The sequence below is a fragment of the Leuciscus leuciscus genome (genome assembly GCF_965113295.1).
Source record: "Leuciscus leuciscus genome assembly, chromosome: 11".
NCBI lineage: Eukaryota > Metazoa > Chordata > Actinopteri > Cypriniformes > Leuciscidae > Leuciscus > Leuciscus leuciscus.
The window spans coordinates 1,435,952-1,451,267 of NC_138735.1; positions in this window are offsets into that span (position 1 = coordinate 1,435,952).

A 15,316-nucleotide genomic window follows, 5' to 3' on the forward strand; every position below is an offset into this window, starting at 1 on the left:
ATTTCATTTAAATTAACATTAATGCCGTGTGAAATTATGAGATCAAGCGTATGTCCTTTATTATGTGTAGGTCCATTGACATGTTGTGTAAAATTAAAAGAATTTAAAACCTCAAAAAATTCAACTGCTTTACGATCACCTTTGTTATCGACATGGATATTGAAATCACCCACAATCAGGATTTTATCGTAGTTGGTAACACAGAGAGTTAAAAGTTCAGAAAAGTCCGATATAAAGCACGGGGTTTGCTTAGGTGGTCGATCTATTATTACAACTAAACATTTAATTTCTAGTATTTCTATTGCTAGATATTCAAAAGTAGTAAAATCATAGAAAAGAATCTCTTTACAGGGCAATGACTGCAAAACTATAGCGGCTACTCCGCCACCCCTCTTGCCACAGCGAGCCTTTTGCAAGAATGTATAAGCTGGTGGGCATGCCTCAATAAGGGATATAGCCCCATTCTGATCAAGCCATGTTTCAGTTAAAAACATAAAATTTAAACTTTTTACCGATAAAATATCATAGATAAGAGAAGTTTTCCCTGAGATTGATCTTACATTAAAAAGTGCCATCTTTATTCTTCCTTCATTTATCAAAGAAGCCTCACATATGTTATTCAAATCCTTTCTCACCATCAATAAATTCGATTTTCTCCAATGATTATTTCGTCTATTTATATTATTCCTAAAAGGAGACAACAACTTCAATGTTGTTGATCTGCTTGCATCCCTGTTCTAAAATCAGTGGTTTCAAACTAGTATAACTTCTTACAGGGATGCTGCATACTTGTCACACTTTGTCCAGTGCTGCTTTGATGTTTCTCGACAAAAAATGTGCTCCAGTCCTGCTCGGATGTATACCATCAGCACGATAAAAACGTGCTCTCTCCCAGAAGAGATCCCAATTGTTAATGAAACCCAAGTTCTGCTTCCTACAAAAGGATTCCAACCAGTTATTAAATGCAAATAGTCTGCTGTAGTATTCATTACCTCTTCTATATGTTGGGAGTGGTCCGGAGATTCAAATCCTTGTTCCAGGCGATGTGTAGCGGACAGCTTCCACCAGTTCATTAAAATCCTTTTTTTAAATTTCTGATTGTCGGAGTCTAATGTTATTCACACCAGCATGCAGAACAACTTTGTCCACTTTTTTGTCATGGTTTAAGATCGCCGGGATTTGGGCAGCAATGTGAAGTACCTGAGCTCCAGGAAAGCAATGTTTTTGCACAGTAGTGTGATTTGTCTGAACTTCAAGATGTCTAATGATAGAGTCGCCAATGATAAGCGTTTTACCGGGTGAAGAAGGAGACGACGTAGTTGTGGCAACTGGAGATCTGAGTGCCTCTAATCGATTGCTGATAGTGAGATCAAACTTCGGGATCGTTGAGGCCAATGTCCTGGCTCTAAACTGGGATTTCCTGCGTTGGTATGTCCAAGGTCCATTATACGACGGAGCAGGTGTAAAACAAATTTGACCCGTCTTTATCCGAGGTGCATTCCTCTCATGAGTGAACATCCCCAGTGTTGGTGTTGACGGTGTAGATGCTGAAGGTGCTTCGAAGCGGTTCTCCCGTGAAGTATCCATGACCCGGGAAGATTCCAACAAAGTTTTCCGTTCACATAACTGTGAATGTTTCTCCAGTACCCCCTGTATTCGTGATTCTAAGGCCAAAAGTTCATCCTCAATTGAGCATACCTCAAGATCTCTTTGATCGATTGAGCAAAACTCCGTTTCCATTTCGCAATGCTGCCACGTCAATGCTGTCGCCATGATCCCCCCATAAAGTTATAACATACATTATGAATACATATATAATTGCATTATACATGAAGGTTTCTAGTTGTCACATCCTCAGTCACCTCTGTGCACTTCATCTCCCACAATCCTCCTGGGTTATCACCTCAATCACTTCTCAGTCACCACGCCTGTTTGCGATTACCCATCAGCACCTCTTATCTCACCCATCATAAGCAGTCAATCTTCCACAACACAATTATCTGGTCTCGTTGTTAATTCCTGAAAACGTACCTGAACTGCCAATACCTACCGATACCTATGATACCTACCTATAACTATGACACCTACCTATACCTACAATACCTATACCGATACCTACCTATAGCGATTCTTACCTATACTTACCGATACCTACCGATAACTACGAGACCTACTGATACCTATACCTATGATAACTACCTATACTTACAATACCTATACTTATCAATACCGATACTTACCTATACCTACTGATACCTACAATACCTACGGTACCTACCGATATCTACAGATACCTACGATATCTACCGATACCTACTGATATCTACAGATACCTACGATACCTACTGATATCTACAGATACCTACGATACCTACTGATATCTACAGATACCTATGATATCTACCGATACCTACCGATAGCTACAGATACCTAAGATATCTACCGATACCTACTGATATCTACAGATACCTACGATGCCTACGATACCTACCGATATCTACAGATACCTACGATACCTATGATATCTACCGATACCTACTGATATCTACAGCAACCTACGATGCCTACGATACCTACCGATATCTACAGATACCTATGATATCTACCGATACCTACCGATATCTACAGATACCTACGATACCGACCGATATCTACAGATACCTATGGTATCTTACGATACCTACCAATATCTACAGATACCTACGATACCTACCGATATCTACAGATACCTACGATACTTACCGATACCTACCGATCCCTACGATATCTACCGATATCTACCGATACCTACGATACCTACCGATATCTAACGATACCTACCACTATCTACAGATACCTACGTTACCTACGATACCTACCGATATCTACAGATACCTACGATACTTACCGATACTTACCGATACCTACCGATCCCTACGATATCTACCGATACCTACAATAAGAGGTGGGTAGAGTAGCCAAAATCTGTACTCAAGTAAAAGTACAAGTACTTACGTAAATATTTTCTCAAGTAAAAGTAACAATCGTAATAGTTACTTGAGTAAGAGTAAGAAAGTATTTAATGAAAAATCTACTCAAGTAGTTAGTTACTAGTTACTTTCGATCTGATAAGAAGCGAAAACACTGAATTTCAGACTACTTGGAGAGCTTTCACACACCGTTCTGCTTATATACATAAAACCTAGGTTGAAGTGAAGCAGCCTATCTCAGTCCTGTGATGGGTACATTAACATCACATTTCCATGTCTCACATTGTGTCTACCATGTTTATTTGCAATAAAATCTTAAACACACCCAGATGTTTTTCTAACAGTTAACTGTCTTTGTTTTCACATTTACAACACAAACTTGTAAGCATCTGCCTTTAAACAAGCTAACAGAGAACAAAAGAGAAGGTTTGTATGTAGAGTGTGTGTTTGTTATTATTTTTGTGTATGAACTTGTTTATCTGTATTGCGTAAGTCCAGACCTTATTACTTATTAAACTGTAACTCAACACTAATAAAACAAACAGAGGGTAGGTCTTCTCTCAAGGTCAAATAAATAACATTTGAATTGACACATGAATTAAGAGAGGCATTACCTGTTGTCAAGATGCTCTGGTCTGTTGTCCTGGCAGTTCTGAATTTTGGAAGCAGTATAGCTGCATTAATAAGCTCTGGCTCCTTCATGACCTCTTCAAAGCGTTTGAGGATTCCTGTGTGTAGAACCTTAAGGAGGGGGTTGACAGGCTTTACAGGTTGACTCCAGCCTCTTCAGCTTTTCCAGCAGTTGATGAAGTGTTGGCAGCAGAAAACCAATATGAACTGATGATTCCCTTGGAGTTGGTTGAGGGCCATTGCAAATGGCTTTATTACAACAGTGCACTCAGCCAAAAATCCCAATTGAGCCTGTACCCTAAAACACAAAAAGGTTAATAATAATAATAATAATAATACATGTAGATTAGTTTTGTCATAATATACAACTTACATTTTTATCTTTAATGCTGTGCATACGTTTCGGATTGCTTGTTCCCTTTCAAAAGCTACAATCGATGCTGTGCTGCTTTGCACATTGGGAACGTCTTTAATCGTGACCAGCTGTGAATATTGTGTGTAACACGTCAATAGAATTGACCCGGAGGTAATATAGCCTCGGTTGATGACATCATCGGCGTGCACCCGCGACACGAAGCTATAAATAGATGAGCCACAGGTGCATCGTCAGGTCTTTTGTCTTCAGAGGCCATTCTGTGTATGTGTGCGTCAAATTCTCTCCAGCTCTTACCTTTATATCTGACTACAGATCTTTGTGAGGAGTTCGTTTTCATCAGGCAGTGTGCAGAAATTCAAATTTTTTCTCTGAACGTCTTTAAAAGAGTTTAAAAAGTAAAAAAACGAGTCAACATTTTAAACGTTGTGTCCCTCCACGTTCTCGTCCCATGTCAGACTTGGATACACACGATTACTGTTTTGTTTATTTGGGGCAGGAGCACTCTTGCGTTGAAGCAGGGCGAGTGCGAGCATTGTGAGCATGGTTAAAATGCTGCGTGCTCGCCTAAGTTACTTTCAGACCGCACCCACATTACCATCGACCTTCTGCCCTCCGCCATTCACAACACCGGAGCAGGAGAGATCTCACAGACTGTGTCCAGTCCGTGCTCTTCAGGCCTACATCCACCGCACTAGCCAGTGGCGCAAGTCAGAGCAACTGTTCGTCTGTTATGGGGGCCGTAACAAAGGGACCATGTCACATTGGGTCAGGGATGCTATTGCTCTTGCCTATGAGGCGCACAGTCAAGCTTCGCCAACGGATCTAGGGCTCACTCCACCAGGGGGGTCGCCTCCTCTAGTGCTCTGGCAAGGGGTGCCCCCTTACAATTTGTTTGTGTTGTGGCAGGCTGGTCCTCTCTGCACACATTCATATGATTTTATAGTTTAGATGTTCATGCTACTCCGGGCTCTCACGTCCTTGAGTCGACATCACAAGCTAATGTCTGAGGCCTTCTTACGTTCTTGTAAGCACACCTGCACAACCGTTAAGGATCCAGACACCTTAGAGCACGGCGGCGTGGGTATTCTCGTTCCCAATGTGCTGAGCAGCGCAGCATCGATTGTAGCTTTTGAAAGGGAACGGTTCGGGTTACTTGACTGTAACCCTGTTCCCTGAAAAAGCAGACTGAGATGCTGCGCTGCATTGCCGTGCTGAAGATGTCCCGGGACTGCTCTTCAGATAAAATATCCTGACGATGCACCTGTGGCTCATCTATTTAAGGCCTTGTGTCATCTATGATGACGTCATCGAACGAGGCTATATCACCTCCAGGTCAATTCTATTGACATGTTACACACAATATTCACAGCTGGTCACGATTAAAGACGTACCCAAAGTGCCAAACAGCGCAGCATCTCGTTCCACTTTTTCAGGGAACAGGGTTACAGTCAAATAACCCAGATCATTCTCCTTGTTCGCTCTGGATGCGCACCAACCTTTCTACAGCAAGAAACAGTGAGTTCCAGCGGGTCTGATTGGGTCGCAGAAACTGCAGTGTGCACTCATGTTCCACAGTTTCAAAAGCCAAGGTTGATCTGCTGGTTTTGTTCCACAGTGCACTGCATTTTGCAAAAGCTGACCGTGAAAGTCTCCTATATGTATCACTTCCAGCTTCTGCTGCTGAAGCATCAACAGTAGCAACAAGATTAAGTAAATGGCATGCACATTTTTGATGTCTGGGAAGTTGGTATTCCAGGCCACAGTCCCCAATTAAAATACCAGAAAGCTCTTGGTACTCCATCCCTGATTCACTTTCGTCAGATTCATCATCAAGTATGAAGTCTCCCTCCTCCTGTGCATCGTCTTCTTTCTCCTCTCCATATATTCGAAAGGCCTTCAGAAAGTTTGAGCCACTATCTGTAGTCGTCCTTGTAATTTTCCCTTGGATTTTGTACTCTACATGTATTTCCTCTATAGCTGCAGCAATTACATTGAATGTGTGTGATCCTGTCATCCGTCTGCAAGCCAAGGCTGAACATCTCTCGAAAGATGTGCTGTCTATGCCAGTGGCAGGTCAATCCCCAAGTAACTGCGCTGCCTTGCTGACCAGCAGTCTGCAGTTGTAGCAACGTACTCAGCATTGTTTAGTTTTTGGAGAAGTGCACTTCATATTTTCAAATGTATCCTGCATTTTGAGACACAGTGTTTTTTCTTGTCATGACTGTGCACTGAGGTTGCAAGGTTTCTATCATTTTCTTAAATGATGGTAATTCCACAATAGAAAATGGCTGGTTTCCTTCACAGACAAAATGTATCAGCAGCTTGTCTATCACTGCCTGTGTTATAGTACCTTCGTTGCAGGGCTAGAAAAGGCACTCACGATCTTTGGATTCAAAAAAAAAAAATTAATAAGGTTCATCAACCATGACTCATGAGTTTGATCTTCATTTTCTTGACTTGATTAGTTCTTCATAAACATTCAGCTTGTTTGGGTGAATCCTCTGATGAAATAACAATATAGTAGTATATATATATATGTATGTATAACTACAATGACAATAAAGTTTCTCTCTCTCATATTGTCTGAAAATTCACTTTTATGTCATTAAAGTGCAATTACTGAACAGAAAATTTGATAAAAATGGTAATTGTACAATTTCAGATGGCACATCTGTTTTTTTTCAAATCAACTCTTAATTTATATATATATATATATATATATATATATATATATATATATATATATATGTGTGTGTGTGTGTGTGTGTGTGTGTGTGTGTGTGTGTGTGTGTGTGTGATTAATGGTTAAACAGTGTAAATGAATGGTGTGTGTGTGTGTGTGTGTGTGTGTGTGTGTGCGTGCGTGCGTGTGTGTGTGCGTGCGTGTGTGTGTGCGTGCGTGCGTGTATGTGTGTGTGTGTGTGTGTGTGTGTGTGTGTGTGTGTGTGTGTGTGTGTGTGTGTGTGATTAATGGTTAAACAGTGTAAATGAATAATATGCTGGGCTAACCAGAGCTTTTAAAACATACTTTGTTCTTATATGCATTCTTTGGGTTGGAATAATATACAATTCCATTTTTCAGTTGTATGTATTTTCTACACTTTAGTGAGGTGTCTGTCCAGGTTTGTGTATAAATGCAAGATGTCACATTAGGCTATTCAATTTGTTTAGTTTTGTGAAAAAAGGATTTGAAAATGTGCAGATGTGAACATATGTTCGTGAAAGTGTGTTGTATGGAGGATTCACAAGATTTGTCATTGCTTGCACAAGAGCGCATATGCAGAATAACACTATGACAGTGTGTGAAATAGTATTACAATAAGGGAAAAGTGCCCATAGTTACCAAATTACCATTAAAAGTGTTCAAATATAGGCATCATTGTGACACTTACCGCTACACGTTTTTCAGGTCGGAGCTGGAATTCCTGTATGCTGAGATGTCAGTTCGTTTTGGTGCACACAGCATGCATCACATTATGAAACTATTCTTTTTGACATCTTGGAGTGAAAACATAGACTGAACTTGAGGCCACGGGGGATCTGCCTCTCGCACACATCTTCCTCTGCCTCGGCCATCCTCTTCCAACTAAACGTGCGCTAAATATAAGCGGGTGATGCGTAGCCACCTGTCGCGAAGCAGCCTCCCCAACGTCTCGCGAGACTTGCGAACAAGTCATATTAACTTATTTAAAAAAAATATATATATATTATTAATATTATTAATTATTACCATTTGACAGTAGCGGAGGAACGTCACCCAATGTAGCGAAATAAAGGTACAGTTTTTTCACTAGAAATGTACTTGAGTAAGAGTAAAAGTACCCATCTTTAAATATACTCTAAAAGTACAAGTTACCCAAAAAATTTACTCAAGTAAATGTAACAAAGACAATGTAATTCGTTACTACCCACCTCTTCCTACGATACCTACCGATATGTACGATATCTACCAATACCTACGATACCTATCGATACCTACAGAGAGCTACCGATAACTACAGATACCTACCGATACCTACGATATCTACGATACCTACAGAGAGCTACCGATAACTACAGATACCTACCGATATCTACGATACCTACCGATACCTACCGATACGTACGATATCTACCAATACCTACGATACCTACCGATACCTACAGAGAGCTGCCGATAACTAGATACCTACGATACCTACCGATACCTACCGATATCTACCGATACCTACGATACCTACCGATACGTACGATATCTACCAATACCTACGATACCTACCGATACCTACAGAGAGCTACCGATAACTAGATACCTACGATACCTGCCGATATCTACCGATACCTACCAATATCTACCGATACCAACCGATACCTACCGATATCTACCGATACCTACAGATATCTACCGATACCTACCGATAGCTACGATAGCTACCGATACCTACGATACCTACAATATCTACTGATATCTACGATACCTACCGATAGCTACCGATACCTACGATATCTACCGATGCCTAACGATATGTACGATATCTACCAATACCTACGATACCTATCGATACCTACAGAGAGCTACCGATAACTACAGATACCTACCGATACCTACGATATCTACGATACCTACAGAGAGCTACCGATAACTACAGATACCTACCGATATCTACGATACCTACCGATACCTACCGATACGTACGATATCTACCAATACCTACGATACCTACCGATACCTACAGAGAGCTGCCGATAACTAGATACCTACGATACCTACCGATACCTACCGATATCTACCGATACCTACGATACCTACCGATACGTACGATATCTACCAATACCTACGATACCTACCGATACCTACAGAGAGCTACCGATAACTAGATACCTACGATACCTACCGATATCTACCGATACCTACCAATATCTACCGATACCAACCGATACCTACCGATATCTACCGATACCTACAGATATCTACCGATACCTACCGATAGCTACGATAGCTACCGATACCTACGATACCTACAATATCTACTGATATCTACGATACCTACCGATAGCTACCGATACCTACGATATCTACCGATGCCTAACGATACCTACGATACCTACCGATACCTACCGATCCCTAAGATATCTACCAATACCTACGATACCTACCATACCTACCTGTACGATCCTCTCTCGAACTGTCCAACCTTCAGCTGACTTCAGTCATCTGTGTTCATCCGTTTACCAGACATCCAGACATCCAGCCTTCCAGTCACTTCTCTTCCAGTCACTTCTCTTCTAGTCACTTCTCTTCCAGTCACTTCTCTTCTAGTCACTTCTCTGCTCTGCCTGCGACAGGTAAGAACTGTCATTATACAGCCAGTATCACATCAACTCTCTTCTCTCTCCAGTTACTCACCTGTTTACATTTTATAAAAAGAGGTTATAACTTTTGTCATACATTTAAAATAAATAAATAAGTAGTTTCTAACTTTGTAATACTAAATTTAAAATACATTTATAGAACATATATTTTAAGTATAACATAGTTAGAATCACTGTAACTTGCACTGTAACTTGCATTCATGTTTTTAAAAGTAAACATCTCAACTTAACATAATGGTTTCTAATCTCTTTACTGTAATTGATGATCCACGGTTGCATATTTCATGATAATTCTTGATGATCCAGAAATGTTTGCCTTGTAGTAAAATATTCCCAAATGAATGGCCTACTTCCTCAGAAAAAAAAAAATTATAATAAAAAATCCATCATGGCATTGTTGTATCATGCAAAGTGTTGAGAATTTGATTAAATGTGATTGATTGAAGCAGCCAAAGGTAATGCCTCCATATGAATTACAATGACCAGACAAGCTGTCAGTTGGCATCAAGACTTCATCTTCGTTTTTTCCCCAACACTTTGACTCAAAATGCCTTGACATACTCTGAGATTCTAACATTATTCAGTTGTGTCAGACTGACTGGAAGCGACAGCTCACAGCATGTGGGGCGAAAAGAACAACAGAAAAAACCTCCGTCGCCCACCTCTGTCGCGACAGCTTAATACTTTTCCTTCACCTGTTGTCCTCTTCTTTTCCTCTGTCCCATTCTTTGAGATGCTAGACACACCAGTGTGACCATTTTCTGCTTGAAATGTAATTTACACACTCTTTCATAGCATTCAGTCTATATATTAGCCCTGTATAATGACACTTGTCCTCAGAAGGTTCCTGGTGTGCCGATGGGATGATGAAGTAATCACTCCAAAGAAATGATCAAGAATAATATGCTGCTGTCTAAATGTGTCTCTTGACAGCCGTGACCCCGATTGTGTCGACCAAACAACAATTACCTTTCCTCTCCATTCTTCCCCATGTCTGTCTATATATTGCATGTCAGGACAGTCTTTCATTATACGCATGCTGAGGAACTCAAGAGCAGTGTTTTCTGAACTCAGAAGACAGATAGATAGATAGATAGATAGATAGATAGATAGATAGATAGATAGATAGATAGATAGATAGATAGTCATAGTAACTAATTTGATTTTGTCATCTCGTTCAGTTGTGTTCCCCTCATTATCCTGCATATACAAGTTCTTGTGTTTCATTCATTTTTAATCTTTTTATTTATTTTTATTGTCTGTGGTCGGTTGTGTTTCCCTGCCAGTCACTGTCTGGATTTTCTGTGGATTGAAGACTGCTTTGAACTTTTTTGAATCTTCCTTGGTGTGCGGGTGAATTTCACTCCCGAGTCGTGACAGTTTTCTAGCAGAAAACTAGAACTGTTGTGTTAGCGGCCCCTACGTTAATAACTATTGATCGTTGTGACGGAAGTGAATCAATCAAATTAACTTTAGCTGGACAATAACTTTATTCTAGATCTGCTATAAAGCCAAAACAATCTCTGTTACTTTAATCTCCTATAATCAGGGTAAAGCTGCTTTGGGACAACCTATATTGTTAAAAGCGCTATATAAATGAAGATGACTTGACTTGACTTGACTTGGGTCAATTTTCTGATATTGAGATTTATACATCACATGAAAGCTGAATAAATAAGCTTTCTGTTGATTTATGGTTTGTTAGGATAGGACAATATTTGGCCGAGATACAACTATTGAACATCTGGAATCTGAGGGTGCAAAAAAAAAAAAAAAAAAAAAAAATCGAAACATTGAGAAAATCTCCTTTAAAAGTTGTTAATTTATGTTGGCGATTGTGCAGCATTCACTCACTAAAATAAATGTTTTATATATTTACGGTAGGAAATTTACAAAATATCTTCATGGAACATGATCTTTACTTAATATCCTAATGATTTTTGTCATAAAAGAAAAATCAATCATTTTGACCCATTGTTGGATATTGCCACAAATATACCCGTGCGACTCGAGACTGGTGACGTGATCCAGGGTCACACATTAATATTTGAATTTATTTTTGTAATACAAACACACTGTTTTGTAGCACAAATATGCCTTTACCATTCACTGCTCTTGATTATTCTTGTAGTTATTTACCAATAGGGGTTTTGCACGTTTTGCTTAAAGGGGTCATATGTTGAAAATCTGACTTTTCCCGTGTGTAAGTGCTGTAATCGGTGCTTCTACCAACCCAGAAAATGTGAAAAGTGAAACCCAGTAACTTTGTTATGTAAGCCTTTCTCTGCAAGCATGTAAAAAAATAAGCCGATCAGATTTCGCTCTCCTTCTGACGTATGAAGAGGATCTTATTATAATATTACCGGCCCTTAATCTGCACGTTTACACACACCAGCCGACATTTGGTTTCGCAAGTGACAACAGAGACCAGTTCTAACGCAATGATAAAGATCCAGCAAAGCCTGAAACTGTTGTGTGGTTGAGCACAGACGAGCACTGAACACTATTGACCAGAACATGTCACCGCTGTCTTATAAACACCTCAGGAACTGTGGACACTTGTGGAGAAGTTAAAGTCCCCGTGAACAGGAAGTTGCAAACGATTTTTCTCCAGTGTTGTGACGTATTTCCCAGTGAAACGGAATATTGAACAGAGGGCAGGGTTTTACTCTAGTGCTCCTCCTCTCCATCTCTCGCTCATAGCAGACTAACGGTATGAGGGGAGTGGTTAAGCGTTTTTCAACCCAAGCCGTCAAGCCTACGTCATCAGAAAAAGACGCCATTCCAGACCGGAAGTAACTTTTCAGACTTTGATTAAAGATTACCACGGCAAACAATTTTTTTCTGTGTCTTAACTTGCACAGATTAATTGTTCACCACAAGACTAGTAATATGCGCTAACAAAGTAAATAGGGTCAATTTTGATTTCACGGGGACTTTAAACATGATGATGAAATGATCAATGTAATACAATTATACAATACAATTTTATTTGTAAAGCACATTTAAAACAACCGAAGTTAGCCAAAGTGCTGGACACTGACATAATTTCAGACAAATTATAAACACATAACATTAGCACAAAACACAGTTAATCAAGTGACAAACTAAAAGAATAAAATGCAGAAATAAACTCTCAGGCTGGTTTAAAGGCCAATGAATAAAAGTGAATCAATGAATCAATGTAACTCCACAACAACTACAGAAATGTCTCCACTATTGCAGTGGCTCAGTGGTTCATGTAGATTGTCTACAAACCGGAAGGTTGGTGGTTCAATCCCCGGTTCCACCTGACCAAGTGTCGAGGTGTCCTTGAGCAAGACACCTGACCCCAGCTGCTCCCGACGAGCTGGATCGCCTTGCATGGCTGACATCGGTGTATGAATGAGTGAGTGAATGGGTGAATGTGAGGCAATATTGTAAAGCGCTTTGGTGGCCATTGGGTCTGTGAAAGCGCTATATAAATGCAGTCCATTTACCATTTACCACTAACATTCAGAAACTCTTCCTGAGTCTCTCCGTAAGGCTGCACTCGCTACTGGTTATTCTGGGATTCCGGATGAGTGAGATTGGCCTGTTTTGTTATTGCTGGAGTTTCTGAAGCTTGTGTAAAGACTCCGCCCTCTTCTGAATGGAGGCGGAGCTAAAGCTAATTTGCATTTAAAGGGACACACACACAAAAGGGGCCAATTTGACAAGCTATAATAAATGATCTGGGGGGTATTTTGAGCTGAAATTTCACAGACACATTCTGGGGACACCAGAGATTTATATTACATCTTGTGAAAAGGGACATAATATGTCACCTTTAATAAGTTGGATAGATTATGAAATAAATTGCTCAATAATGGCCAGTGCTCAGAAGTATCCGTGCACATACAGTATGTGGTTTGCAGTCTCTGATGTATGAGCACTGGTCACCCTGTTATAATCTTCAGTGTAATGACCGTTGTAAATCCCCTCGGAGCAGCAGAACCTGGATCAATGCATTTGATGCTTATCTCCTCTGGCCGGCTCCCATTTTCTCTGCTTAAACTATTACAACTCTTTCAGAAGAAGATGTTCATGTAGAGGCAGAATCTTGTTTAGAATGAAATATTTTATGTTGTTTGAATTTATTATTGATGAACTTCTTTACAGCAACTTTGGAATGTGCATTACACTGTGAGCTGATCGGGTAAGAAAACATCAAGTGTAGTGGATAACCTGCACTGTAGTAATGCAGATGCTCAGTACCATTATAAAGTCTGCTGAAAATTAAACTACCAAAAATACAAAAACTATAATACATTAACTAACGTGAACAAAAATCTAATGTATATATTATTTATATATTAGAAATGCTATGAAACTTGACACACAAAACAGTTTCAAAAATACACAAAAATGATAATATTGTTATTGTATTTTTTTTTTTTTATATATATGCGTGCAAAATGCAAAAAATATATAACATTTGCTATGATAAGTATTGATATTTACAGTAAATGTTAAGTGTTCTTAAATGTTTTCCCAGTTATGAGAATCAATAAGATAGCATGTTATATTTGGAAATGTTTTGTTTAGGAAACTAACAATACATATTGCCAAAAATGTTTGCCTTATTTGATCAGCTTTGGCCCTGCCGGCTCCAGTAACAACGCAGTTAAGTTGTACTTAAACGATAACTGCATCCATTCACAGATAGCGGCATTTTGACAGTCAAAAATAGTCGATCTCCGAATGCGAATGAACTGACTCTGAATTTTAGTATTGCTTCTTATATGAGGATCCTTTTTCAAATACAAGGTCAATATTGATTTTCACTAACGACAAAACAACAAATTATCCGTGAATTTATATTGAACTAAGCTTTAGGAGCTTTCCATCTTTACTCTCCTCCCTGTTACGCTGCATTCGGAGATCGACTATTTTTGACTGTCAAAATGCCGGCGGACACAGAGACAGTGATTTGTTCAAAACCTTTCTCTTTAGTAAACTCTGTGAACACAAACACTGTTCTCAATGCTGGAGTTCATGTGTAGAGCCGCTGGTGAGACTTCCAGCTCAGTTTCATGTTGTGTCGAGCCTTCTTAGTGTTTTAAAAATAGCGATTTTGATGCTATCATAGTCGTGCCCCATTCACTCCCATTCACAAGGCAATTTGACCGAAAATGAAAATACGGTCAAACTTAAAAGTGGCGTTTCCATTATAATTATGCTTTTAAATGAAGGTTTGCCTCGGATAGATTAACAAAAAGACTCTAGGTTGCATTTTGGCGACAGTTATCCTTTAACAAGCAGTCGATGAGCTGGTTTGGGAATAGCAGCTACTCCATCGTAAAATAACATTCAGCTTTAGTTAAAAAGATCTTAAGAGTGTGATTTGCAATGTTATCTGGAAAACCCAGCCCTCTTGGGTTTGCATAATCATTTATTCTATTCTCTTTTTCAAAGATAATCATGAGACTAATTAATGGTAAAAGTATAAGGAAATACTAAGTACAGAGAGGAGTGGAATAAACTGTTTTCAGACATTATTCATTTGAGGAAAATCCTCTGCAAAAGTAGAGGGTGCATCATTAAACTCTAATCGAAGCGGGTCCAACTCTTGATGTGAAAAACAAGTAATTTCACAAGTTTAAATGGTGCGTTAAGAAAGGTTTAACGAATCTCTCTATCCTGCTGATTTTCTTCCTTTCTGATTGAATCAGGAGATTGTCTGGAAAACAAAAATTTAAACTGACGGTTGCTAACACAAAAATCTTCTGTGATATTATGTTCTAATTAAAATGATATGCTGGCAAAATTAAAAGTAGGTACAGTTAACTAATTTTCCACTCAAGACGTCTGGGCTGTGCTTGGACACTATTAGACGTCTTTTAAACGTAAAATTGCTTGCTGGGAAGCTAGTGTAATGCAAAGAAAAAAAAAACCTAGTTTCAAATTATGAAACTCCAATGTTCATTTTCCTGTGAGTTGTTATATTTGCACATTTAAACACCATTAT